The sequence below is a fragment of the Hemicordylus capensis genome, chromosome 2 (assembly GCF_027244095.1).
Source record: "Hemicordylus capensis ecotype Gifberg chromosome 2, rHemCap1.1.pri, whole genome shotgun sequence".
Classification (NCBI taxonomy): domain Eukaryota; kingdom Metazoa; phylum Chordata; class Lepidosauria; order Squamata; family Cordylidae; genus Hemicordylus; species Hemicordylus capensis.
In genome coordinates this window covers 231,837,214-231,863,700 of record NC_069658.1, presented here as the reverse complement: position 1 = coordinate 231,863,700, position 26,487 = coordinate 231,837,214, and the positions used below count along the sequence as shown (strand labels likewise).

General features: G+C 47.4%; 1 protein-coding gene across 9 annotated transcripts in view; it reads right to left on the bottom strand.

Moving 5' to 3' along the window:
* LOC128344288 (protein TSSC4-like) overlaps window positions 1–26,487 on the bottom strand; it is a 50,403-nt gene that overhangs the window by 3,341 nt on the left and 20,575 nt on the right. Inside the window, exons 1-3 of one of the 9 annotated variants that reach the window (XM_053294135.1) lie at window positions 4,432–4,991; window positions 1,157–1,268; window positions 580–640 (exon numbers count right to left, since the gene is read on the bottom strand). The exons of 1 other annotated variant lie outside the window; for it this stretch is intronic. The gene's annotated coding sequence lies outside the window, so the exon portion shown is untranslated. Of the gene's footprint in view, window positions 1–579; window positions 641–1,156; window positions 1,269–4,180; window positions 4,349–4,378; window positions 4,395–4,431; window positions 4,992–26,487 lie in introns of those variants that run through there. 7 more of the 9 variants (XM_053294139.1, XM_053294138.1, XM_053294137.1 and 4 more) reach the window with 7 other exon arrangements.

Genomic DNA, 26,487 nt, shown 5'->3' with positions numbered 1-26,487 from the left:
ATCTAGTAGTACTAGATCTCCCCTGCCCATGAACAGTCACATAATTTTGCCTTCCATTTAAAAACAAAAACAGTATTTAGTGCGTGTCAATGACCTTTTTGCACTTAGTAAAAAAGTGTTCCTCCTTCCACATTTGTAACGCAGAGATTATTTTTATAACATCAGGACTGAAGTGGTGGAATCATTACTTTTGTCAGGACTGTGCCCCACTCCAGAATGTAGGTTTGTTTTACACACATTTCCTAAATTGGCTTATAAGACGACAAGGAAGCCAAGGTCCCTAAACTCAGTGAATGTCTATAGGAGGTTTGTATGTGCCAAAAATCAAGCTGGCTGGGAAAGCTGTAACCTGCCTTTAGCATAAACGACCTCACATTGTACACAATTTTTCCCCTGCACCCATTTGTGGTGGGGAGGGGTTCTAATTCAGTGGCCAGAAAAAATTGATTTGAAGTAGATTCTTAGGTTCTTATGATTGATTCCCTAGTAGGTAAGAATTGTACTGGACAGACGCTGAACTTGGTCCTGCCTTATGATGATGGTAAATAGGCAAGGGAAAAAAATTTACTAGCCACTCACCATCTGGAGCATCCCATCCTCTGGGTCAGTTAAAGCCACCAAGGTTCTCAGATGTTGTACCCTGGCAGTAAGAGGTTGGACATGTCATCAGCACAAAGAAGTAGTGCATAATAGCAATTTTCTCATATGTCAACAGTACTTGTCATTTTTGTTGCTGTGGCTTTCCTCTTATACTGATAAGACGTAATCCCTTTTGAAATGGAAAGCAGACTCCCACAGAGAATATCAGCATGCCTATTCAGGTAGTGAGTGTTACTGTATAACTTAGTAGGACTGCCACTTAACATTCACCATCTTAACTGATGTCTATACAGAGAGACAGATCAGGAAACTATCCAATATTATTATTCACTCATTTGAGAAGAATGGGAAGGAAAAGTGTGTATTACACTGGGTAATAGCTTTGTTTTTCAGGCACTAAAATAACAAAAATAAGCAGACAAGATCTAAAGACGTTAAAACACACACCCCTATATACTGCTGGTTCTATTTTTCCCCCAAGTGGAGCTTTAGATGCTTCTAACTGGACAATAAGTTGAAAAATGAAAAAAATAATTTCCAGAAAGAAAAGACTCACAGGTTCTTTGCAGTTATCTGATTATGATATAATTCAGACCAGGTGGCTTCTCTCTGAATGGAAAGGTCCCCATCAGAATGTTCCATACTAGTCTTGGTCCCTGTTAGCTCAACTGTGGGAAAGCCAAAGAGTACATTATCTTTTCTCCTCCACCTCACAGTCTTGCAGCAACGCAAGTCTCAATTTTTGCCATTATTTTATAGGCCAAACTAGGTTTGAAGCACAAGTTGTCTGATGGGTTCCACAGCTGCTACATTTTCCACTGATAGATTTTTGTGGGTTGTCCAAAGCACACTGGGGGAAGGAGCATATTGCATGCTGGTGGACACCTTCAGACAGTCTAATTTTACAGCAACCTCACTAAAAGTTTTTTTTTGGGGGGGGGGGACAGCCATTTGTCGCAAAATCGGGCCATCTTAGCTAACTGCCTGTAAAGATGGTGGCCTTGTCATCTTGCAAGGATTTATTGATTACAATTCACCTGCAGTCTCATGTATTTCATTTGGCTCTGTACCAATTTAATGTGCTATATGATCTGTGGTATAATTTCACAATCAATCGGCACTAATAAAGTCTTTCTTTGAAAGTTCACCCAGAAGACGGTTTTGCTGTTAATTTCAAATATGATTGTTGTAATGTTCCTTTGCTAGATGAAAAAAAGAAAGGACTGCAGATCATTGGCTTGGACATTAGCCATAATGGCCACATGGAAACTTCATGTTCAGAGGCAGTTTGCAACTAAAAGAAGTTGCTGGAAAGTAACAACTTGCAAGAGACATCTGGTTGGCCATTGGTGCAAACAGGGTGCTGGACCTTCTGTCCCATGGCACACAGCTGTCAATCCTCAAAAGCAAAACCATGTAACAATACAAGCAGAATGCAGATGCACTGCAGAAAGGTATCTGACAAAGCAAACTGTTTCAGATAATTCAGAAAAGGGTGTCACTTCCTATATGGAAGACAACTCCATAACCAATATTAATTATGGGGCAAATGTTTTTCAGACACAGAGAAGACGGACCTTTCAGATGAAAGGCTGGTTATAAATCATATCAATGAATAGCAATCAGTCAGGCCTAAGCAAACCCTCTAGTCGCTTTGAGAGAAAGCAGAACAAGAGTTTAAAGGGTCTGTTATTTGACAATAATTGTTGCTGAGCAAAGAGGCACCTTTTAAAGTGGTGGTTCTTTTATGTTTAGCGGGAGTGGGGGGCGCATACGCGACTGCCCCTATTTATTTATTACATTTATATTCCGCTTTTCCTCCAAGGAGCCCAGAACAGTGTATATAGTTAAGTTTCTCCTCACAACAACCCTGTGGGGTAGGTTAGGCTAAGAGATTAGTGACTGGCCCAGAGTCACCCAACAAATATCATGGCTGAATGGGGATTTGAACTCAGGTCTCCCCAGCCCTAGACCAACACTCTAACCACACCACGCTGGCTTCTATTCAACCAAGCACAGTGTCTCTCTAGTGGCAGCTGCTGCTGTTGTCACCTGTGTTTGTGTGCGCAGTCTATTTATTTTGCGAGTCCATTTGGGACAGGCAAGCTTCCCCCTACCCCCATTTTGTGATGCAAACTGCTTTGAGAACTTCTTTTTGTTGAAACACGGTATGAAATATTTTTAACAACAGCTGTGTGTGAGCAGGGCCATAGGTGATACAAAGCTGTGATGCTGTTTGAACACTCTAACAGGAGTGGGCAGACTTAAGATTTCCAGCAGCTACTTTCTTTTGCCAGAACCTTAGGAGCCACCATAACAAAATAGCAGCACCATGCGGTGGCAGAACCAGTCACCAAATGGCAGCTTGTACAGAAACTGACAACTACAGAATAAGGGACATGAACACTGAAATCCCTGAATTCTAGAAGACTATTGCTGAATGACAGGAGGGGAGCAAGCAGGTCTGCTTTGAGGGAGAAGAAAACAGAGAGAAATGAATGGGAAAGAGAGCAACCCAAGTACCAAAAAGAGAGAGAGAGTAAAAATAGCAGGACTGGTATACACCCCCACCTCAGCCAGTCAATCAGATTTGGTTGGACGGGAAGCAGAATCAAGACCAAAGGCCCAGAGAACTACTTCAGATAGGTCTAGGAGCTACCTGCTCTGAAATGCACTACAGAAGAACAGCCCTGCTGGATGAGGCCCAAGGCCTATCTAATCTAGCATCCTGTCTCACACAGTGGCCCACCAGATGCCACTCCAAGCTTACAGGAGTTGACAGCATGCCCTCACTCCTGCTGTTGCTCCCCTGCAACTGGTATTGAGAGGCATCTTGCCTCTGAGGCTGGAGGTGGCCTATTGCCCTCAGACTAGTAGCCACTGATAGATTTGTCTTCCATGAATTTATCAAAGTCCCTCTTAAAGCCATCCAGGTTGGTGGCTGCTACCACATCTTCTTTCTTTCTTAGATTTATATACCACCCTTCCAAAATGGCTCAGATTGTGACTTCTTGTGGCAGAGAAGTCCATAGGTTAACCACACATTGTGTGAAAAAGTACATCCTTTTGTCAGTCCTACATTTCTTGGCCTTTGTTTTCATGGGATGACCCCTGGTTCTAGTGCTATGCGAGAGGAAGAATTTTCTCTCTATATATATAAATATCTCACTATAAAAGCAAAACATGATTGTGACTAATGACTTCAGGTGCACAGACGTTTGTTTAGTTCATGCAGAGCTGCTGTGAGGCTTTGGGAAAGGGCAGACTGGAAAACCGAGGAGAGCATCGCTTTGATCTGTAGTGTTTGAAGCGATTAGGGGATGAGGATTGCAACAGGCGAGAACATAAGAAAGATACAGATCCCGCCCCCGCCCCGCACTCGCCCCATAACCCTAGAACTTATGGGGAGGGGAGTACTTAATGCAGCAGAACTGACTGCCACGAAAATCTGGCGATGCCCACTAGGCTAGATGGCTTGAGAAGAGAATTATGCATATTCATAAGAGGGCAGGTCTATCAACAGCCATTAGGCGGTGTCTAGCTAAATGGAGCCTCCAGGTTGGGAGACCAGGTACCCCACCGCCAGGGGACGACCGCGGGGGAAGGGCTGAATTCTCCAAGCAAGGTCTGCAGGTGAGCTCCTCGGAGGCGCCTGATCGTGGTGGAACACAAAGCAGGACTCCACACAGGCCCATCTCCTTGCCACTCGTTTGCCCCGGCCGGACACGCTGAGAAGGCCCTCCCCTCCGCCCCGCGGAACCACCACCAGCCACCGCACCCGGCCAAGAGCCCGTTTCCTTGGCGACAGACAAACAACTACAACCGACTCACCTCGGCAGGTACCACCGCTGCTGCTGCTGCCCCACTACTCAGAAGAAACATCCGCAAAAGCTCGCTTCTGCGCGCCTGCTTCTGCCCTTCGTCACTCACAACCCACCGCCTTCTCGGTGCATACTGGGACATGAAGTATTTCCCCTCCGCGGAGTTCCATGGTAACCAACCGTCACCCTGAGCCTTTGGGACTGCATATCCCAACAGGCACGTCGCGGCTTAGACAGCGGAACGAATAGCTTTTCCCCAATGCATCCTGGGAGCTGTAGTTTTGTTTGTTGCCTCCGAATGGCGGGCGTTTCGATATAAAGTGCGTGATTGAACCATAGAGATTAGGAAGGCAAGGCGGGGCTTAAAGGTCTAAGGTCTGGTAATTAATGGGATCTTCAGCCATCTCTGTTAGGGTGGTCAGAGAACAACGGGCTGGCATACATAGTAGCACACAGAGCAGGGCCGGCGTGATGCAGTAAGCGAGGACCGCATCGCAAGGTGGGGGCGTGCTTCTCCTATTCCCCCACTGCGCCTTTCCACAGCGGTCATTCCCTGTTGCCTCTCATGCCCTACTGGGTGCTCTAGGCGCGCACACGCACGCTCCCTCCCTCCCTCCCTTGACAGGCAGGAGAGCGGGAGAAAAGAAATTGGCGGCAGCAGCGCAGGCGCACACAGAGCCGAGGCGGCTGCCTCCTGACGATCAGGGCCTCCCTCCCTCCACAGGCCGGGGCGCACGCGCACTCGCTCTAAGGGTCCGGGTGCCCCGCCACAGGAGGAGCCTCTTGCCAGGCCAGTCCGGGCGCGTGAGGCTTACAGTGATTGAGAGCAGGTGCAGCAGCAAGTGCAGCCCGAGTCGCTACCCCGCCTGGGCTGGCCCAAGCAGGCAGCGCCGTGGGAGAGAGAGAGATAGGCGAGGCGCCTATCGAGAAGACTACTTGGTCTTCTTTAAGCTTTAAAGTAAAGTTGTGCCTCTGCCATGGAGTCGGTGTCCACTCCTGGCGACCACAGAGCCATGTAAGGGCTTACCATTGCCTCCTCCCGCGCAGTATGAGATGATGATGATGATGATGATGATGGTTTTCTTGGTAGAATACAGGAGGGGTTTACCATTGCCTCCTCTCACACAGTATGAGATGATGCCTTTCAGCATCTTCCTATATTGCTGCTGCCCAGTATAGGAGTTTCCCATAGTCTGGAAAACATACCAGTGGGGATTCGAAGCAGCCACTTCTTATTTCCTTCCTATTTTCCCTGCTGCGTCATCAGGTGGCTGCTCCAAATGTAAAAGTAAAGTTAAGAGGGAGCCAGGGGTGGGGGTGGGTGGAAGGCATGGAGGATAAATTTGAGCGAATAACAATTTTTTAACTCAAAAAGGTGAGTCAGCCAGCCCCTGAAGGGCACTGGAGGGATCCATCCAGCCCAAGTGCTTGGCACCCTCTCTTTGTGTCACTGAGGAGAAGCAGGGAGCTGGGTGTTTCCAAGCATTTAGAGGTGTTTGCTTTGGGCAAGTTCCGGGCCCCTCCAAAGCAGTCAAGGCAGCCAGGACTGGTCAGAATTCTGTGCAAACAGCAGCAAGGCTGGGGAGGGAAGCAGCTGAGAGGGCCCGTTAGGTGCTCCCCCTGGCCAGTGTTCCCCTCAGGCGCCTGTGCTGTGTCCCCAACTCTCCACCTCTTGCTCCTGCCGCTTCTTGAGGGCTGGGAGGGGACAAGAAGAAGGGGCTCAAGAAGGACCACCAGAAATGGCTGGCTTGCCACTGGGTGAATTCCCAACGTGAGGTGTCAAAACCTCGCTGGAAAACTGCACCACTTCCCTTTCCAGCGACCCCTGTTTTCTGTGTCTAGCTGGCAAAATCCACTATTTGCGTTGGTTTTTTGGGCAGCAGCGATATGGGAAGATGCAGAAAGGCATCATCTCATACTGTGCAGGAGGAGGCAATGGCAAACCCCTCCTGTATTCTATCAAAGACAACCACAGTGCTCTGTGGTCGCCAGGAGTCGACACTGACTCGATGACACACTTTACCTTTATATTTCACTGAAACCTAAAGGACTTATTAGCAAGGAACTCTGCCTACCTCAGGGGCGTAGCTATAATTGAGCAAAAGGGTTCAAAGAACACGGGCCCCCAGCTCCTGAGGGCCCTCCAGCTCCACCTCTCCTTATTTTCTTCATTATCTCCCTCACTCTGGCGGGCTGCCAGAGAGAGATGAACACGGGCCCCCCTCTCCCCTATATGCCCCTACGCCAAGACGATCTGGCTGATTTCCTTTTTGAAGTCCATCATAGATATGCACATTTAGACAACCTGCATTTGTTTCCTGCTTTCCCACCTAGAACACCTTACAACAGATCCTTAAATAAGCAGGAAACAATTAAAAAATCAGTGATGTATGTAGCCATGCTCCCTGGGCATAAGCAAGAACTTTTATTCCCCTTTTGCTGTAGCCCCTTGTTATGCTGTCATCCAAACTTGACTGTGGCCTTGAAGCTTACATCATATCGTACTATTATATCATTGTATGATACCATTACATCATTGATACCACAGGAACCTTGAATATTGCAATCCTTAAGTTTTTGTGAAAACAGAGGCATTTACCATCATTGTTTCTGCCTCTGAACATGTAGGTCCAATTGTGCAGTCAGTTATTGTGACTAATATTATCGAAGACAATAGCCAAGGAGCCTGGGGGATAGGAGAGGTGTGTGTATGTGTGACTATGCACACCTTTGGATCAAGAATTCTACTGATCAATCACAATAAGTGAATGATTTATGCAACAAACAATTATAAGCACTGAATACACACACACACACACACACACACCCTGTTTCCCCGAAAGTAAGACCTAGCAGTAATTTCTGATGTACCGCTAATTGCCCTAGTGCATTTTGGGGGGCTAAAATTAATATAAGACACTGTCTTATTTTCAGGGAAACACGGTATATATATAGAGAGAGAGAGACAGAGACAGAGACAGAGAGAGGAAAGCCATATAGAAGCAGAGAACCTTTTTTTTTTCATTTTTTACTGGGGGGGAGGGATGTCACTTAAAGTGCAGTGGCGAAATGACTTGACTAGCAAGCCAGAGGTTGCTGGTTTGAATCCCTGCTGGTAGGTTTCCCAGACTATGGGAAACACCTATATCAGGTAGCAGCAACATAGGAAGATGCAGAAAGGCATCATCTCAAACTGTGCGGGAGGAGGCAATGGTAAACCCCTCCTGTATTCTACGAAAGACAACCACAGGGCTCTGTGGTCACCAGGAGTCCACACTGAAGGCACATTTTATCTTTTACTGCTTTGGAGACTCTTTTGTTTAAAAGTGGTGTGTGTATTGCTAGCCAGCTATATTACAGTAGCATTTTGCCATCTTGTGGACTTTTAGCAGAATAGCAGCTTTAAAGTATTGTAAGGCAGAAATATAGATGTTGCCTCAATATATTTTACATGCAATTAACCAGATAGCAGCTTTGAAACATGTTTAAACAGATATTGCTTTTTATATTATATATCCATATGTGCAATAGCAGAACATAGTTTCTAAAACATGTTGGAAATGGAGTTGTGCATGTGTGCCTATTCAAGAGAATAATGTATTGTGCTTTGCCTTTTTTTAACCACTTATTGCCTTTTAAGATTCTGATATGCCTCTTACTAGTAGAGTAAAGCTTTTGAAATACTCTTGTTGTGTGTGGTCTCTTGCATCATCTTCCATATCAAGCCTTATCTCTAGAAACAAATCTGATAAGGGCAGTTAGATGGATTTCTCAGTGGAAGCTGCTGTGCCCTGAACATGTGCAGAGTGCTTGGAAACTGTGCTCTCTAACAGAGCATGGATGATGGCTGTCGTCAAAGCGTAGCTACCAAAATTCCTTGTCGATGCCATCCAGGCACTACGCCAATGACACATCAGCCTGGATTTCTTTTTACAGAATGCCAGAGCCAGGGGTGTAACTAGGGTGGGGCAGATAGGGCACATGCCCCGGGCACCACTTGAAGGGGGGTGCCATTTTTTAAAATGAAATATTTTTTTTAAATGGCTACCAAAAACAAAATGGCTGCCACACATGCTCAAATGGCCTCTGCAAGGCCCTAGGTCATGCCAGGCCTCACAGAGGCCATTTGAGCATGCATGGTGGCCATTTTGTTTTTGGTGGCCATTTAAAAAAACACATTTATTTTAAAAAATGGCCACTGCACATGCTCAAATGGTCCTTGCCAGGCCTTGCAGAGGTCATTTGAGCATGTGTAGCAGCCTCCAAAATGGCCACCACATTGATCTTTGCAGGCCCAAATAAGCTCGAAAATCAGCCTGAGACCGGCTGTGGCGGTGAATTAAGAGGCCGGTGGGGGGAGGGTGAACCTTTGCAGACCCCTCCTCTGGCCTTTAGGAAGCCCCCTGAAGGGGCTACAGGTAAAAATTTTTTTTAAAAAATAATATAATATGTCACTCTACACATATTCAATTTGGCACTATGTACAGAGAATCAGGGCTTGTGAATACTGAGCTGAAGCTTATGAGCTAGGATTCTATTCATTTGCTCTTACTTTGCTTCTTGTGATAAGTGAGTTAAATGTGATGTCTTAATAATATGGCTATTAATGTTGAGTTTGTCTTTGAATCAGTGTGAAATCCTTAGTATTAAAGACCACTGGGAGTTTCTTGCTCTCTTTCTCTCATTTTAACTGTCTTTCTGAAAGACTAGAATATATTCCAAGCAGTGACACAGTTTATTCTGCATATCCTTTAATTATTTTCAGAGTATCTGGGAAAAGTCAAATTCTCCATTTATTTTTAAAACTTATGTAATAGTGATGCTACAATGCATAGTAGAGAATTAGACAGGCACTTCTGTTTAGTTTTCCAAGTACACCTCCACATAGTATTTGGATATTTCATAGTATTTGAGTATTTCAATTTTCATGAAATTTGTAGTTTTCCAGCATTTTTTGGTCTGGCTACGTCCACTGCTATATAGTTTTTGAAATATTAAAAGATTAACTTGACTTGTGTTTTTGATCTGATATTATGGTAAAGTTATCTGAAAGATGGGTGTCAGATGTTTGGACAGGGGCGCAATTTCAGTGCTTGCTCTAGGTGCTATTTTCCCTAGATACGCCTCTGTATACAAATGTGTTCAATAAATAAAAATAAAATAAATCTAAAGCCTGTTTAACCTCTTGAGGCCTAGATAGATTGGCTGGGAAACTGGTGCCATTTTAAAGCTGGTTTATACTTGCGAAACTTGTTTATACTTTTAAAGATCCATGTACTTATGTGCTCTCAATTTAGTATACAATACAGACTGAACAAGCTAAGATAATGCCGTAAGCCAAGGGGGAAAGTCTGGCAAAGGTCAAGACCCATCTTAAGAACCAAGCAAACTGGGAAGGTGCTTAGGGCTCTTATACCTTTTGCCTATACTTTGTGCTTATATCAGCGTGGTGTAGTGGTTAGAGTGCTGGACTAGAACCAGGGAGACCCGAGTTCAAATCCCCATTCAGCCATGAGACTTGCTGGGTGACTCTGGGCCAGTCACTTCTCTCTCCGCCTAACCTACTTCACAGGGTTGTTGTGAGGAGAAACCTAAGTATGTAGTACACCGCTCTGGGCTCCTTGGAGGAAGAGCAGGATATAAAATGTAAATAAGTAAATAAAAATAAATAATAATATTTGTGCTAGGTGTTCGGTTTTGGCATGTGGGTCTTTTGTGTTTATGCTCCTGACCTCGTGCCTATAAAGTTGCCATCTCCCCCGGAATTGCAGACAGTGCCAGGATTTGAGCGCTCCCCCCTGCTGGCGCCTGATCCAGCCCTTCATTTGTCCGGAATTTTAGCTGGCCAGGTGAGCTGAGCAGTCTGCTGCCGTCTGCCGAGCAGCTGCTTTGCCCCTTCAGTGCCTGCGCTGTCCATGGCGCACGGCACATGACAGCGCCTTGTCCGATGCTCACTCACTAGCCCGCCCAAACCTCAGAGGGAGCGCGAGCAAGTGCTTGCACTGCTGGAGGCCAGAAAGTGAGCCGGAGTGAGTGAGGGACACAACCGAGCTAGCAAAGGCTGTGTGGCTGTTTTGTTCAAATTTTGAAGGCGGGGGGGGGGGGCTCCATCCAGAGGACACAGACCTACAGCCCTAATGATTGGTTGGTTGGTTGGTTGATTGATTGATTAAGTGCTGTCAAGTCGGTGTCAACTCTTAGTGACCACAGAGATAGATTTTCTCCAGGATGATCTGTCTTCAACTTGGCCTTTAAGGTCTCTCAGTGGTGCATTCATTGCTGTCATGATTGAGTCCATCCACCTTGCTGCTGGTCGTCCTCTTCTCTTGCCTTCAACTTTCCCCAGCATTATGGACTTCTCAAGGGAGCTGGGTCTTTGCATAATGTGCCCAAAGTATGAAAGTTTGAGCCTGGTCATTTGTGCCTCGAGTGAAAGTTCTGGATTGATTTCTTCTATGATCCATTGGTTTGTTTTCCTAGCTGTCCATGGAACCTCAAAAGTCTTCTCCAGCACCAAAGTTCAAAAGCGTCAATGCTTTTTCTGTCTCCCATCTTCAAAGTCCAGCTTTTGCATCTATAGTGTCACGGGGAAAAGCATGTTCCGAATGATTCTAATCTTTGTAGGTCATGGCATCTAAATATCCTTTCCAAGGCCTTCATTGCTACCCTACCAAGTGCTACTTTGTGGCATATTTCTTGACTGCTGGGTCCCTAACAAGTACTTAATATTTAAGCATCTAATCTCCAGGACAAAGCTTCTATTCAGAACCTAATCTCCAAGACAAAGCAAGGGTCAATCGCGTCAGGCAGGAGAGATAAAGAGGAACAGCTTGCTTTGATGCTGGCTGGACAAAGAAAAGAGATGCGGGGCAGGACTTTGTGTCTTTCCGCAGGGTCACACCCTTCTCCTGTGAGGAGTGCAGAGTAACAGGGCACCTTGCCTAAACGAAGCAGCTTTACACTGGGAAAAGCATTTGCTGCTGGTGGGAAAAAGAAGGGGAAGGAAAGCCTCAAGGAGGAAAAATTAGCCCAGAATCTGTTTCTCATCAGGAGGGGGTGAGACGAAAGAGAGAGTTTGTGTCACCATTCAGTCTTCAAAAGACCAGAGGAGAAAACTGTCCTTTTTTAAAACAGTTTTTCCCTTCCATATCTTTCTTTCACATTCACACATTGAAAACAGTGGAAATCACACATTTGGAATCACACATTTGGTGCTCAATTCTCTTTATCAGTTCAAGAAATATATACTGTTGCATGCAACTGACCTCATACCAAAAATACAAAATACAAGTGGGGCAGTTTTGCGATGGAAGATGAAGCAATATTTACTGACAATTGACACTGCGAAATCAATACATGTAATGGGGTGTGTGTGTAAAATATATATCCTGTTCTTACATGTCGATTGCAGTGGTCTCCCATATAAGTAAGTGACCAGGAATACAGCTGCATATCTTTAAAAAATATTATTATTAAATTATATTATAATAAAACAAATTATGAACATTATTAAATGGTCCTCCTGATATTGCAACATTTTAAAATGAATTATTCTCATTAGTTGAACCCTTTCAAGTAGGGCTCTATACCAGCTGAATGTTTTTATTATACTTAAATGTGAAGTGAAAGAAAGTAAAAATCAAATTTTATAAATAAAATAGAAATATAAAATACACTTCTTTCCTTCCATATTTATTGTGTGTGTGTGTGTGTGTGTGTGTGTGTTGTGTATCTTTAGTGGCATATAAGAATGCACATGTGCAGATACTGCCTTGAGCCTGCGTGGTGTAGTGGCTAGAGTGCTGGACTAGGACCTGGGAGACCCGAGTTCAAATCCCCATTCAGCCATGAGACTTGCTGGGTAACTCTGGGCCAGTCACTTCTCTCTCAGCCTAACCTACTTCACAGGGTTGTTGTGAGGAGAAACTCAAGTGTGCAGTACACTGCTCTGGGCTCCTTGGAGGAAGAGTGGAATATAAATGTAATAATAATAATTAATAATACTGCTGCCCAGAACAAAACTCATTCCACTCACCGATGAAAACAATTAGAGGGGATTGTGGGGAAGGCATTTTTGAGGGGAAAAACGTTCTTAGTGTTCTGGAATAAAAGAGCACTAAATCACAAGTGATCACCTCTTTATTTTCTAGACTGTGCTATATAATGGATGTCTGCAACTTGAGACATCCATGTTTCTTCTTACCTCTCATTTTATCCTCACATCAACCCTGTGAGATTAGGCGGAGAGATAGTGATTGGCCCAAGTGAACTTCAGGGCTGATCAGGGATCTGAACCTGGGTCTTCAAATCCTAGTCCAACATACTAGCCACTACCCCATGCTGGGATCGACAGGGCTATAAATCACATTGGGCCAATAATCACACCTGAGGCAATACTGGCTCTATCAGACCATTTTTCATTGCATACAATCTGATGAACAATTTGCTCGATGAAATGATGCACTTTGATACGATACAATATATTTGATTGTATTGAGCTGTATCAGTGTGTCAAGGAGAGTTGTCATATTTTTAGCTTAATACTTTCAACTGTCATTTTTATTATACGTTTTTTAACTTTTGTAAACTGCCTTGGGATTGTTTTTAATGAAAGGTGGTATATAAATTTAACAATGAATGAATGAATGAATGAATGAAATGAACCGCAGTCTCCATGTCTTTCCTCCATAAGAAATATTCACACTTATTTCAAAACAACCACTTTTCTTCCTAGAGAGAGGGATGGAGGAAGAGAAGGAGAGAGAAAGAGAAAATGAGAATGAGTCAAAAGCTCCCTTCCTTGGCCCTGTCTGCCTCCAGATGGGCCGATTTCAAGCTTCTGTGCATGCATGCGCTGGTGCGCAGAAGCCTGAAATAGGCCCGTCTGGAGGCAGACATGGCCAATGAAGCTCCTCTACCTCCAGACAGTCAGACTTAGTGAGTGGCTGGCTGCGGCGGTGAGTGCTCTCCGAGACTAGGAACATAGGAAGATAGGAAGCTGCCATATACTGAGTCAGACCATTGGTCTATCTAGCTCAATATTGCCTTCACAGACTGGCAGCGGCTTCTCCAAGGTTGCAGGCAGGAATCTCTCTCAGCCCTACCTTGGAGATGCCAGGGAGGGAACTTGGAACCTTCTGCTGTTCCCAGAGTGGCTCCATCCCTTGAGGGGAATATCTTGCAGTGCTCACACATCACGTCTCCCTTTCATATGCAGCCAGGGTGGACCCTGCTTAGCTAAGGGGACAAGTCATGCTTGCTACCACAAGACCAGCTCTCCTCTCCATAAGAGACTAGTGCAGGCTTGCTTTCAGCAGCAGTGTGTGCCTGTCCCACTCCCAATGCACCACCCACCCCAGCCAGCCCTGGCCCCTGCCCCAGAGAGAAGCCATCCCCTTCATAGTTTGGGAGGTGGGAGAGCTGCCCTTGCCACCATCTCACTCGCTCAGCGGTGGATTTCAATTTTTTTTTTTTAAAGCCCCGCTGGTGTGCTATATCAGGTAGCAGCGATAAAGGAAGGTGCTGATAGTCATCTTCTCATACTGCATGGGAGGAGGCAATGGTAAACCCCTCCTGTATTCTACCAAAGAAAACCACAGGGCTCTGTGGGCGCCACGAGTCGAAATCGACTTGACAGCACACTTTATTTTTCTTTATTAGTTACTTTCATTCCATTCCTGAAGTAGCGGTGGGGCTAAAAAAAAGCAGCCAGCACAGCAAGTGAACTGAAGGCAGACTGCATTTGCTTCTCGGTAAATAATACCTGTCTCATTACACCTTTAATATTCCTGAATCAACTCCACTGTCTTGTCATTGCAAGACATTGCATATCACAATTCTCTCCTCTGGATTCTACAGCAATGAAAAGGAAGCAGACTTCCTTCAGAAATGGAAGTCCTGCTGCCCAAAGGAAGAAAACAACAAGGAACATGAACTCTAGCAAACGGAATGAATGCAAGGGATGCAAGAAGAGAGTTTGAAGAGCATGTAGCGATTAGCTGATGAGGGCATGAAAGGGATTATTAGGGAGGCTAAGGAGATTGCAGAGAAGCTTTCACATCACATACTGTGAAAGGGAAGTAAAATGGCTGTGCTTATGCCAAGCAGCCTCTGTGTATAAAGTGAGAAAAGACTGAACTAGCACGCACGCAGGTGTTTGCAGGCTAAGCATAAGCAAGTAGAACTGACACAGATAAGAATGTGGTTAGGGAGTAGTCGGCCAGGGGGAGACTTGAAACCTGATAGGCGAGAACAACAAAAAAGAGGGCAGCCTGAAACTGTTTCACCCACCACAAGCAAATGGTTGATTCTGCTTTGTAATCCTTACCCATAAAAGCCTTGGGCGTGCGTCCGTGCTGCCCGTGTCTTTTTCGCCCATTCTGGGCACGCGCGGAGATGGGCGGCCATGTTGGACCCGGCCGCCGGTGGGCGACTGGTCCCAATGGCGGCGGCAGCCGCCACGGGAGACCAGAAGGAGCAGAAGCGGCGGGCGGAGGGTGCGGCCGAGGCGGCGGCGGAGCCGCGGCCTCGGCCAAAGGAGTGCGGGCCAAGGAGGCGGTGGCCGTGGCGGGGCGATTGGCTCCGATGGCGGCGGCCGCCGCCACAAGAAACGGCGGGTGGAGAGAGCGCCTGAGGCGGCGGCGGAGGTGTTGGCCCAAGGAGTGCGCCCGAGGCGGGTGAGGCGGCAGCGGGAACCCCCCCCCCACTAGAGCCCGTTATTACAACGGGCTTACACATACTAGTCATGCCAATAATGACGTAAATGAGTTTGCTTACCCCAAATCCACAATCCCAGAAAATTAGAATATTACATGGAACCAAGAAGACAAGGATTGTAGAATAGAACAATATCGGACCTCTGAAAAGTATACAGTGTACTGTGCTTGATTGGCCAGCAAACTCGCCTGACCTGACCCCACAGAGAATCTATGGGGCATTGCCAAGAGAAAGATGAGAGACATGAGACCAAACAATGCAGAAGAGCTAAAGGCCACTATTGAAGCATCCTGGTCTTCCATAACTCCTCATCAGTGCCACAGGCTGATAGCATCCATGCCACGCCGCATTGAGGCAGTAATTGCTGCAAAAGGGGCCCAAATCAAGTACTGAATACATATGCATGCTTATACTTTTCAGAGGTCCGATATTGTTCTATTCTACAATCCTTGTCTTCTTGGTTCCATGTAATATTCTAATTTTCTGGGATTGTGGATTTGGGGTTTTCATGAGCTGTACGCCATGATCATCACAATTATAACAAATTAAGGCTTGACTTATCTCGCTTTGCATGAAATGCTTCTGTCTCATATATCAGTTTCACCTTTTAATTTGCATTACTGAAATTAATGGACTTTTGCACGATATTCTAATTTTCCGAGTTTCACCTGTACAGTGCTCACATATCAATTCTCCCATTCGTATGCAACCAGGGCAGACCCTGCTTAGCTAAGGGGACAAGTCATGCTTGTTACCACAAGAACAGCTCTCCTCCTTTACTACATTGGGCAGCAACGATATAGGAAGATGCTGAAAGGCATCATTTCATACTGAATGGGAGGAGGCAAAGGTAAACCCCTCCTGTATTCTACCAAAGACAACCACAGGGCTCTGTGGTCCCCAGGAGTCGACACCAACTTGACGGCACACTTTACATCACCCTCTCTGAAACTGAGCTTCTCAGGCTCAGAGGCTGAAGAACAGGGCCAATCTGAGGTGACCACGGAAGATCTAAACTGTCTTGAAAAGTTAACAAATCACCAGAGCCAAATGGATTCCACCCAAAAGTTGTGAAGGATTTCAAATGTGAAATTGTTGATTTCCTGTCAAAAATATGTAACTTGTACCTACAATCAGAATCTGTACCAGAGGACAAGAAAGTAGCTAATGTAACACCGATTTTCAAGAAGGGATCCAGGGGAGATCTGGGAATTTACAGGGAAATTACTTAACTTCTGTGCTGGGCAAATTGATGGAAAGCATACTTAAGGATAAAATTGTTAAACATATAGAAGACCTTGCTGAAGGAGAACCAGCATGGCTTCTGCAAGGGCAAGTCTTGCCTTACTAACCTCTTGGCCTTCTTTGAGAGTGTCAGCAGGTATGTGGACAAAGGTGATCCAGCTGGTATAGTATACTTGGACTTCCAAAAAGCTTTTGACAAAGTTCCCCACCAAAGACGCTTGCGCAAGCAGTCACTGGATAGGAGGACAGGTTCTAATGTGGATTAGTAACTGGTTGAAGGACAGGAAACTGAGGCACTAGCACCAGATGAGTAGCCATCGAATGACTTGTCCTCCATGACTTTGTCTAAGCCCCTTTTAAAGCCATCCAAGCTATTGGCCATCACCACATCCCATGGCAGAGAATTTCATAGATTAATTAAACCCCTGCTAACTTGGCAAAGAGGCACCTTTTAACGTGGTGATTCTCTTTATTTAGCAAGCAGAGAGTAACTGGCCCTATCCACCTCCAGCACAGTACTTCCAGTGTCTGTTCCTGGTGCCTATCTTAAGTTTCTTTTTAGATTGTGAGCCCTCTGGGGACAGGGATCCATCTTATTTATTTATTTATTATTTCTCTGTAAACAGCCCTGAGCCATTTTTGGAAGGGTGGTATAGAAATTGAATAGATGATGATGATGATGATGATGATGATGATGATGATGATGTCAGTCCTAAATTTCACAGCCTTCAGTTTCATGGGATGACCCCTGGTTCTAGTGTTGTGAGAGAAGAAGAAAAATTCCTCTCTGTCCACAATCTCTATTCCATGCATAATTTTATACACCTCTATCATATCTCCCAGTAGTCGCCTCTTTTCCAAACTAAATAGCAATAGCAATAGCACTTACATTTATATACCGCTCTATAGCTGGAAGCTCTCTAATAGGAATGTGCACGGACCGGTTCGGATGCCCTCCCGCCCCCTTCCCTGCCGTCCGCAAAAGTCTTTAGGAAGCCTTCTGCGCACGCATGTGCAGAAGGCTTCCTAAAGACTTTTGCAGACGGCAGAGAAGGGGTCGGGACTCGGAGGGCATCCCCCGCTGCCTGCCCGTTTCTAGCTAACTTGAGGTCGGGTCCAGGGCGAGATTTAAGGGGGCGGCAGGGGGGCTTCAAGGGGGCGGCGGAGGCAGCAGGGTCTTCAAGGGGGTGCTTTTTTAACCATGGAGGAGCCAGCCATGTCATTGAATGAAGCGGGCGGCGAGGGATCCTGCCGCTGGGATTTTTTCAGTAATTACGGCACCAAACTGGAAAGCACGGGAGGGGTAAGTAAAGCCCCCCCGCCCTTAATGGAACCCCCCACCCCAGCGCTGGACCGCAGCTCCGCGGTTCCGTGCACACCCCTACTCTCTAAGCGGTTTAAAATGATTTAGCATATTGCCCCCCAACATTCTGGGTACTCATTTTACCGACCTTGGAAGGATGGAAGGCTGAGTCAACCTTGAGCCCCTGGTCAGGATCGAACTTGTAACCTTCTGGTTACAGGGCGGCAAGTTTTTTTACCACTGCGCCACCAGGGGCTAAAGAGCCCCAGATGCTGTAACCTTGCCTCGTAAGAAAGGTACTCTAATGGTCATCTTGGTTTTGCCCTCTTCTGCACCTTTTCCAGTTCTACAGTGTCCTTCCTAAGATACAGTGACCAGAACTGTACACACTATAGATTTGTATAAGGGCATTATAATATTAGCATTTTTATTTTCAACCCCCTTCCTAATAATCCCTTGCATGGGAATGACCTTTTTAACAGCTGCTGCACATTTTGTTGACACTTTCAATGAGCTGTCTGTCCACCATGACTCCAAGATCTCTCTCCTGGTCAGTCACAAATAGCTCAGACCCCATCAGTGTATATGTGAAGATGGGGGTTTTTTTTGCCCGAATATGCATCACTTTACACTTGCTTACAGTGAACCACCTTTGCCATTTTGTTGCCCACTCACCCAATTTTGAGAGATCATTTTGAGCTCACCCAGTTGTGAGAGATCCTTACACAGGAACATAGGGACATAGGAAGCTGCCATATCCTGAGTCAGAACACAGGTCCATCTCGCTCAGTATTGTCTACACCAAAGATTCTCAACGTTGGGTCTCCAGATGTTATTCAACCCCCATAATCCTCCAACCCAGTGGCCTTTGGTTGGGAATTATGGGAGTTGAAGTCCAAGAACATCTGGGGACCCAATGTTGAGAATCCCTGGTCTACACAGACTGGAAGCGGCTTCTCCAAGGTTGCAGGCAGGAATCTCTCTCAGCCCTATCTTGGAGAAGCCAGAGAGGGAACTTGGAATCTAGATGCTCTTCCCAGAGCGGCCCCATCCCTAAGGGGAATATCTTGCAGTGCTCACACATCAAGTCTCCCTTTCATATGCAACCAGGGTGGACTCTGCTTAGCTACCACAAGACCAGCTCTCTTCCTTTTGGAGCTGCTCACAATCTGTTTTGAATTTCATTGCCCTAAATAGTTTAGTGTCATCTGTCAATTTGGCCACTTTGCTGCGTAACCCAACTTCTAGATCATTTATGAACAACTTAAAGAGCACTCGTCCCAGTACAGATCCCTGGGGGACCCCACTTCGTACTTCCCTCCATTGTGAAAACTGTCCACTTGTCAATCAACAGAGCTGGTAAGGTCCTCCTGGTGCCCATTCTTGGTACAAGCAAGCCTCCCCAGAGCGAGGACCCAGGCAACCCAAGGAGGGAGGTCGGCCATTTGGGGTCTGCTTAATCACTGGCTATAGTCTACTGTCCCACTGGTGAAGCCTGTGGGCTATAGTCTAACTGGGATGCTTGGCGAAGCTATAGCTATAGTCCTGGTGGTGCAGCTCGGGATACTGTCTAACCACTGCAGTTGGTGACTGACTCCCTGGCTATAGCCTGGTGTTGCATTGATGAAGCCTCTAAATGGTGAGGCCTCTAACTATAGCTTGATCAGGAGTAAACCCACAAACTGGAGCTTGGAAACAAAAGGTAAAAGGCAGGACGCCCCTTGTGCATACCAGACTCACAGAGATGAGGCTGCAGCTCAGAGGTAGAACATCTGCTTTGCATGCAGAAGCTCCCTCTAGAGCTGGGATTAGACTCCAACCTGGCACCTTGGACAGCTGCTGCCAGTCAGTGTAGGCAAGACTGAGCTAGATGGACCAATGTCTGACTCAATAGGTGGCAGCTTTCTATTCTCACACTTAGAACATTTGGCTGGGTGCAAATCCTGCCCTCCCCAGCACTAGGTCCTGAGTCACTCACCAGCGCTGCTGCCGCTTCTCCAGAGACCCCATCTGCATCATCTCGCCAGGGTGCTGCACCCCCTTATCCCTCCTAGGGGACTTTTACCCCACAAGGGAGGGCCCTGCTTGAGAGAGCCACTGCCTGGGAACTGGTCTGGAGTCTCCTCTCCCGATTCTTTTACACAGCTCTCCAGCATGTGAGCAGGATTCAGTAACTGCTCCAGGACCACCAGGACCAGATTCCGATTTGCTGAGTCTGGTTCTGGCAAAATCAGCACCCAGCAGAAGCCAAGTAAAACCCATGCATTGGTGGTTTCATGTAATGCTGCCTTTAAAAACCTAGAGAGAAGTTCCTGTTGCTCAGCTCTCTTTCTATGGGTTAAGTGAACGGGGTGTGGGGGGAGATAGATTTAGAGTTTATACCTTGTAACTGTTGGGATGTGTGCAATGGTTAAAGTTCTTCATTGATCCTGTTTTAATAGTTGGTTCTGTTATTTTACATCTTGTAACTTTTGTTGGGACGTGTGCAATGATTACTGTTCTTCATTGATACTGTTTTTAGTGCCCGTGTGGTGTAGTGGTTAGAGTGCTGGATTAGGACCAGGGAGACCTGAGTTCAAATCCCCATTCAGCCATGAGACTTGCTGGGTGACTCTGAGCCAGTCACTTCTCTCTCAGCCTAACCTACTGCACAGGGTGGTTGTGAGGAGAATTTTAAGTATGTAGTACACCGCTCTGGACTCCTTGGAGGAAGAGCGGGATATAAAATGTGAATAATAATAATAATAATAATAATAATAATAATCTATATTATTAATTCTCCAAGACGGGCTATGCGTGGGGACGTGGTAGAAAGGAGGCGATTGGCTGACAGAGTTTGCAAGCAGAAGCACCTGATTGGGCAGTGCAGATTCTATGGTTGGAAGATGTTCTTGATTGTAGAGGAGAGGAATATATGTGTGTATGAATGTGTGTGTGTGTGTGTGTATATATATATATAGTGTGTGTGTGTGTGTATATGTGTATATGTATATGTATGTATGTGTGTGTGTGTATATATATATATATATATATATATATATATATATGAATGATAGCAGGCAGGGGTTTGCAAAAAGAAAGGTCATGAGGGAGGAAAGAGCCCCTTGAGGAGAAGGAGGCTGCCATTGTGTGAATTAAATGAGGAAACAAGATGAACAAAATCTGTTAACTCAGGCAGGGAGGGACGGAGGGAGACAAAAAAATCAAGGGAGGGGGAAGAAAGAGTGGAGAAGAGCGAGTGGAGGAGAGAGAAAGAAAAAAAGAAGGGAGGGGAAAGAGAGACAGAAGCAAGGGTAAGGGACGGGCCTGAGCCTGTCAGCAGCCTGAGGGGAGTGATCGGCCATGGCAGCACTAGCAGCAAGGAAGGGCCCAGGCAACCACTGCTGCTGTTTGGGTCTACCGAGGCCATTGGCAGAGGGAGGCAGGCAGGCAAGGGATGGGCCCGGGCCTGACAGCGGTCTGAGGGGAACGAGCGGCCATGGTGGTGGCGGCAGCAAGGAAGGGCCCAGGCAACCACTGCTGCTGTTCCTGGGGGGAGGAGCAGGAGGAGGCTTAGGTGAGGGTGGGGAGGTCTCTGCGGATAGGGGGCTGCAGCTTGGCCAATAGGCAGCAGGGTGGGGGGGGGTGGAAGCAACAGCTCAGGTGAGGGTGGGAAGATCTCTGAGATGAGGGGAGCTGCGGGGGTGGGTGGGCGAGGGGCGAGCTGTGGGGGGCGGGGGTGAGCTGTGGGTGGGTGAGCTGCGGGGGGCAGGTGCCACAGGCTCACTGCACAACTGCACAGATGCTCTGTGCCAGGTCAGCTAGTATTTATTTATTTATTAAATTTATACCCTGCCCAAACTTACGTCTCTGGGTGGCTAATAAATATACTAACGATAATGTACACCTTGTAACTGTAGTTTGGATATGAGCAATGATTAAAGTTCTTCATTGATTCTGTTGTATTAGTTGCAGGGGCATAACTATAATAGGGCAAGGGGAGGCAGTTGTCTGGGGGCCCACTGCCTTGGGGGGGCCACCAGAGGCAAGTCACATGACTGATTCCCCCAGCCGCGCACCTGCCGGGGCTTCCTGCAGTTGTATGCATCCTCTGAAGCTGATGTGAGTGTTAAGACCTGGAGCTACCACCAGAACAGCATGTTTTTCTCTAGTACCATGAAATGACTTGCATCATCCACAACTTACAAAACAGCCTCATTTAAGATTTCTTTCCTTCATTCATGAGCTGAGCTTCAGGGGGGGGGCATTTTAAAATCTCATCTCTGGGCCCACTCCAACCTTGCTACGCCCCTGGAGAGAAAGATGGGGGAAGAACCTTTGGGGTGATGGAGGGGATGGTGTTCCTGCAGAGCAAACGGGCCTTCCTGTTCTGCCTTCTAAGCACCTTTAAACAGTCTCTCTCCAGGGCAAGGCATTAGGTGACTAGTCTGCTGAGGGGCCATTTATTTTAGTCATTGATATATGCTGCTTTTCCGGGAAATCTACCAAAGCTGATTGATTGATTTAACATATTTTTAATACCGTCCCAAACTCGCGTCTCTGGGCGGTTTACAACAATTACATTTTCAAAAGTGAACAAAGACCCACACTAAAAGCAACGGAGATTTCCTTCCATATGGAGCTCTTGGGGCTTTATCTCTTCCGTCCTCTGCTCAGACCCAGATAACTCTTGTTTATTCAGTGGTCTGCTGGCAGTTGCGGGAGGGGGTGGTCCTCCTGCGGGGCTGCCCAACTTCAGCCTGCCTGCTTCCTAGAGGAGCAGATCAGAAGGAGGACGGCATAATAACAGCCGAGGGGAAGCCGCTTCCTTTCCCCGCCTCTCCCTCCGCAACGTGCTCCGTCCGGGCTGCAGGAGTTTCATCCTCCGCGTTTCTCCCCCCGTGTGAGATCCGGTGAGTTGCATGCTCTGCGCGCGCACACACACCCCGCTAGCGCCCCTGATTCGCACCCCGGGATCGTGCAGGGGAGGCGAGAGAGAGAAAGCGGCGAAGTTGGGAGGGTGAGGACAGGCATGGCATGAGCGGGGTGGAAGGAGCAACACCTGTGGGGGACTCGCCTGTGTGTGTGAACCGCCTGGACGGGCGCCTGCCTGCCTCCCCCGCCAGCAGTAGATGTAAAGTCAGCCGCATCTGTGCCGCCCCCTCCTAGCCTGCATGCATGCAAAAGGTCCTTCCCACTGGCTTCTCTCCCCGGGATCTCCCAGTTAGGGTTGGATGATTCCTGCCAGTAACCTAAGTTGCAGAAGCTGCTGCGGGTCGAGACAACACTGAGCTAGATGGAGCAATGGTCTGACTCTGTGGTATGTGCTAGCTCCCTAGGTTCCTGGCGATCGTCCTTATTATCCACATGGCAGGCCGTGGGGCTGGGTACTTGCCTGCCTCGTCCCACCCGGTGGCATCCTAGGATCATCGTGGCACATCCCCACCCCCGCTTCCTCCTTGCACGTTGAGCTGGGCCTTGTGATTCAGCCTGGGGTTGCATTTCCGCAGCCTGCAGGGTGGGAATGGGGTTGGGGCAAGCAGGCAAACCCAAGATGTCCATTGGGGCTCACTGGGCCCCAGCTATGCCAATGAAACACGTTGTGGTTGTGGCGTTGCCCGCTCCTCTGACTGAAACTCTTCCTGGAGATTGCGCCACGCTAGTATTTGTCAGAAGATCAAGCCGCTGCCACCTCTAATAGAATTGCTTCCAAGAGTCTCCCAAAAATGGTTGCCAAGACCTGGAGACTCCTAGCCAGTCCTGGAGTGGGATTGGGTGTAATTCTGGGAGCCAGCGTGGTGTAGTGGCTAGAGTGCTGGACTAGGACCAGAGAGACCTGAGTTCAAGTCCCCATTCAGCCATGAGACTTGCTGGGTGACTCTGGGCCAGTCACTTCTCTCTCTCAGCCTAACCTACTTCACAGGGTTGTTGTGAGGAGAAACTTTTGTATGTAGTACACTGCTCTCAGCTCCTTGGAGGAAGAGTGGGATATAAATGTTAAATAAATAAATAAATGAATAAATAAATCCTAGCACAGCAGCCCTTCAGTCAGGGGTGTGGCTAGAGGAGAGGGGGCCGTGTTCTCTCCGGCAACCCCTCGGAAGCATAGGGGATAATGGAGAAAATAAGGAGGGTTGGAGTTGGGGGCGGGGGTCTCCGGAGTTGGGGCCCCGGGTTCTTTGAACCCATCGGCTCAGTTAGAGCTACAGTAGCTGTTACCAGTGTCTCCCTTGCGTTTCTTCATAAACTGTGAGCCCTCTTTGGGGTTCTTTCTCCTCCCCCTTCTCCAAACCGCCCAGAGACTCTTTTGTATGGGGTAGTATATAAATGTACTAAATAAATAAGTAATAAATCTATGTAAACCACTTTGAGAAGTTTTTGTGTGTGGAAAAGCGGTATAAGATAGTGGTAGTTGTAATGTGCCCCAGCTAACTGGGCAAAGAGGCACCTTTTACCGTGGTGATTCTCTTTATTGAGCAGGGGGAGAGTAACTGGCCCTATCCACCCCCAGCACAGCACCCCTCCAGTGAATGTTGCTGGAGTCTATCTTATGTTTCTTTTGAGATTGTGAGCTCTGGGGACAGGGATCCATTTCATTTATTTATTATTTCTCTGTGTAAACCGCCCTGAGCCATTTTTGGAAGGGTGGTATAGAAATTGATTGAATGAATGAATGAATGAATGAATGAATGAACAAACAAACAAAGAAACAAACATCCACTTGCAAAGCACCCCAGCTGAGGATGTGAAATGGCTGCTTCTTACAAATGATGTCAGGCATTCAGGATGAGGAGGAGGAGTTGGAGAGGGATATGGGTGGTGCTCAAGGGTCTTCCCCACCCCCACCCTGTTGCCTTTTACAACCTGGGCTGCTGGGGTGTGTGTGTTGATAGCCGGGATTGTGTGATTGGGAAGAGGAGAAAGTGAGGCACACTCTGTCTCTCTCTCTCTCTCTCTGGAGTCCTGTCCTTCTTGCCCCAGCCGTGTGTGGCTATCTCTGCATGTGCCCAGAGCTGAGCAAGGCTCTCTTTGGCCCTTGCTGGACACTGCTTGAGAGCCCAGATCTGAAGTGGGAGAGAGAAAGTCTGTTGGCCCCAAAGCAGGAAACAGCCCTGATGCCAGCCAGGTTGGGAGCAGTAAGGAATTCTGGGAAAGGACCGCACAGAATGTTTTGAGGGAGGACAGCCTGAGCTCAGGTGTGCCGTGCCTGCACTTCAGGCATCTGAGGGCCCCTGGGAGGTTTGCAGCCAACTCTACAGCCTTTCCTATTAGTGGCTGAAGCCAAAGTGACAGACTGAGAATCAGATCTTGGACCTGGGGGTCCTGGAGCAGTGCCTGGATGTCCTGCCCCCAGGGATGAAGAGCTGGGTCAGGGAATGTAGGCCAGAGACCAGTTCCCAGGCAGAGGCCCTGGCACAAGACGTCCTTCTGAGTTAGGCAGAGGAGGAGAAGCAGGAAGAGCAGCAGCTGAGAGAGCGGTTCATCCTGAGAGTTGCAAAGAGCTGAAGAATGTGAGCTGGAAGCTCCTGGAAGAAGCCAGTAGTTTCCCAAGAAAGCAACTGAGGAGTTAATCCTGGAAATGACCCACCAACCCACCCCAAAGCCCTCCTCAGGCCTTGTCCTGCAACCTGCACCATTCCCCTTCTCAGGGTTTCCTTCTTGGGGCCTGCTTTTCTCTGTTTCAGATTCAAGGACTGTTGTCTTGTTAGAAGCGGCCCCTGATTTTCCTGAGGCAGAGAAGGCGCCCTTGGACCCCCTTGCCGGGAAAGCAGGAATGGGTTCTACTTCCACTTGGTCTCCCTTTCAGTCCACTTGTTCCCGAGTCCACTGGAGGAAGATGCTCATCTCCAGCCTCTCGCAAGGTTTTAAAAACTGTTCATTGCGTCAGTTTGCGTATTTTTACATCCCAGCCATTACTTCTAGAGATGGTGGGCAGTTCCACTCAAATCAGAGAATTGTATTGAAATGAAATCAAATCTTATAAAAGATCAATAATCAGAAGAAACTAATCAGCCTGTCTTCCTCAGGCTGACATTTTTACCATCTCCTGCTCCCTCAGAATCAGAGTCACCCATGGGTGTGGGTGGGGGCAGGGAACCTGTTCCCACCAGCTCTCCCATAACCCGGCTCCAGTGGTTACTTCGAGGAAAGGCACTTTTCACATGCTCCCCACACAATGCCATTGTATGCCCCCCTCAATATTTTTTCCTGGTGTCTGTGCTGGTTTTGTATAGTCCTCAAGGAAAGACTGAGGGCAGGAGGTTGTGCCCTCAGGAGGTTGTGCCCTCAAGAGGTTGTGCCCTCAGGAGGGCAGGAGGTTGTGCAGAAGGGAGGGGTTACTGGGGCAGACAACAGACAAGGCTGACCCACTGTGTGACCCCCTCGCTGCCACCACCACAAGGCTAAAGGATTTGGTCTGCCGTCCTGATGAGGAGGAACCACTCACTCACTCCTCATAGGTGTCAGGCCTTCAGATCAGCAATCTTAAGCTATCCAAAGCTTAAGCTTATTTAAAAATAAATGAATAAATAATAAAGGGCTGACACCTATAGAGGAAAGAGCGGCCTTGTCTCTGTTGCTCCTGAGGGTGGGACTGGAACAAGGGACTGAAATTACAAGGAAGCAGCAGACTTATGCAAGACATCGGGAGTAATTGCCCCCCGCTGTAGGAGTTGTCCGATAGTAGGACACTCTGCTCCTGCAGTGGCGAGCTCTGCTTTGCTGGAGGGGTTCAGTCAGGGGTCTATTTATTTCATTTATTTTATTTTTAACATATTTTTATACCGCCCCAAACTCATGTCTCTGGGCGGTTTACCAGTTGGA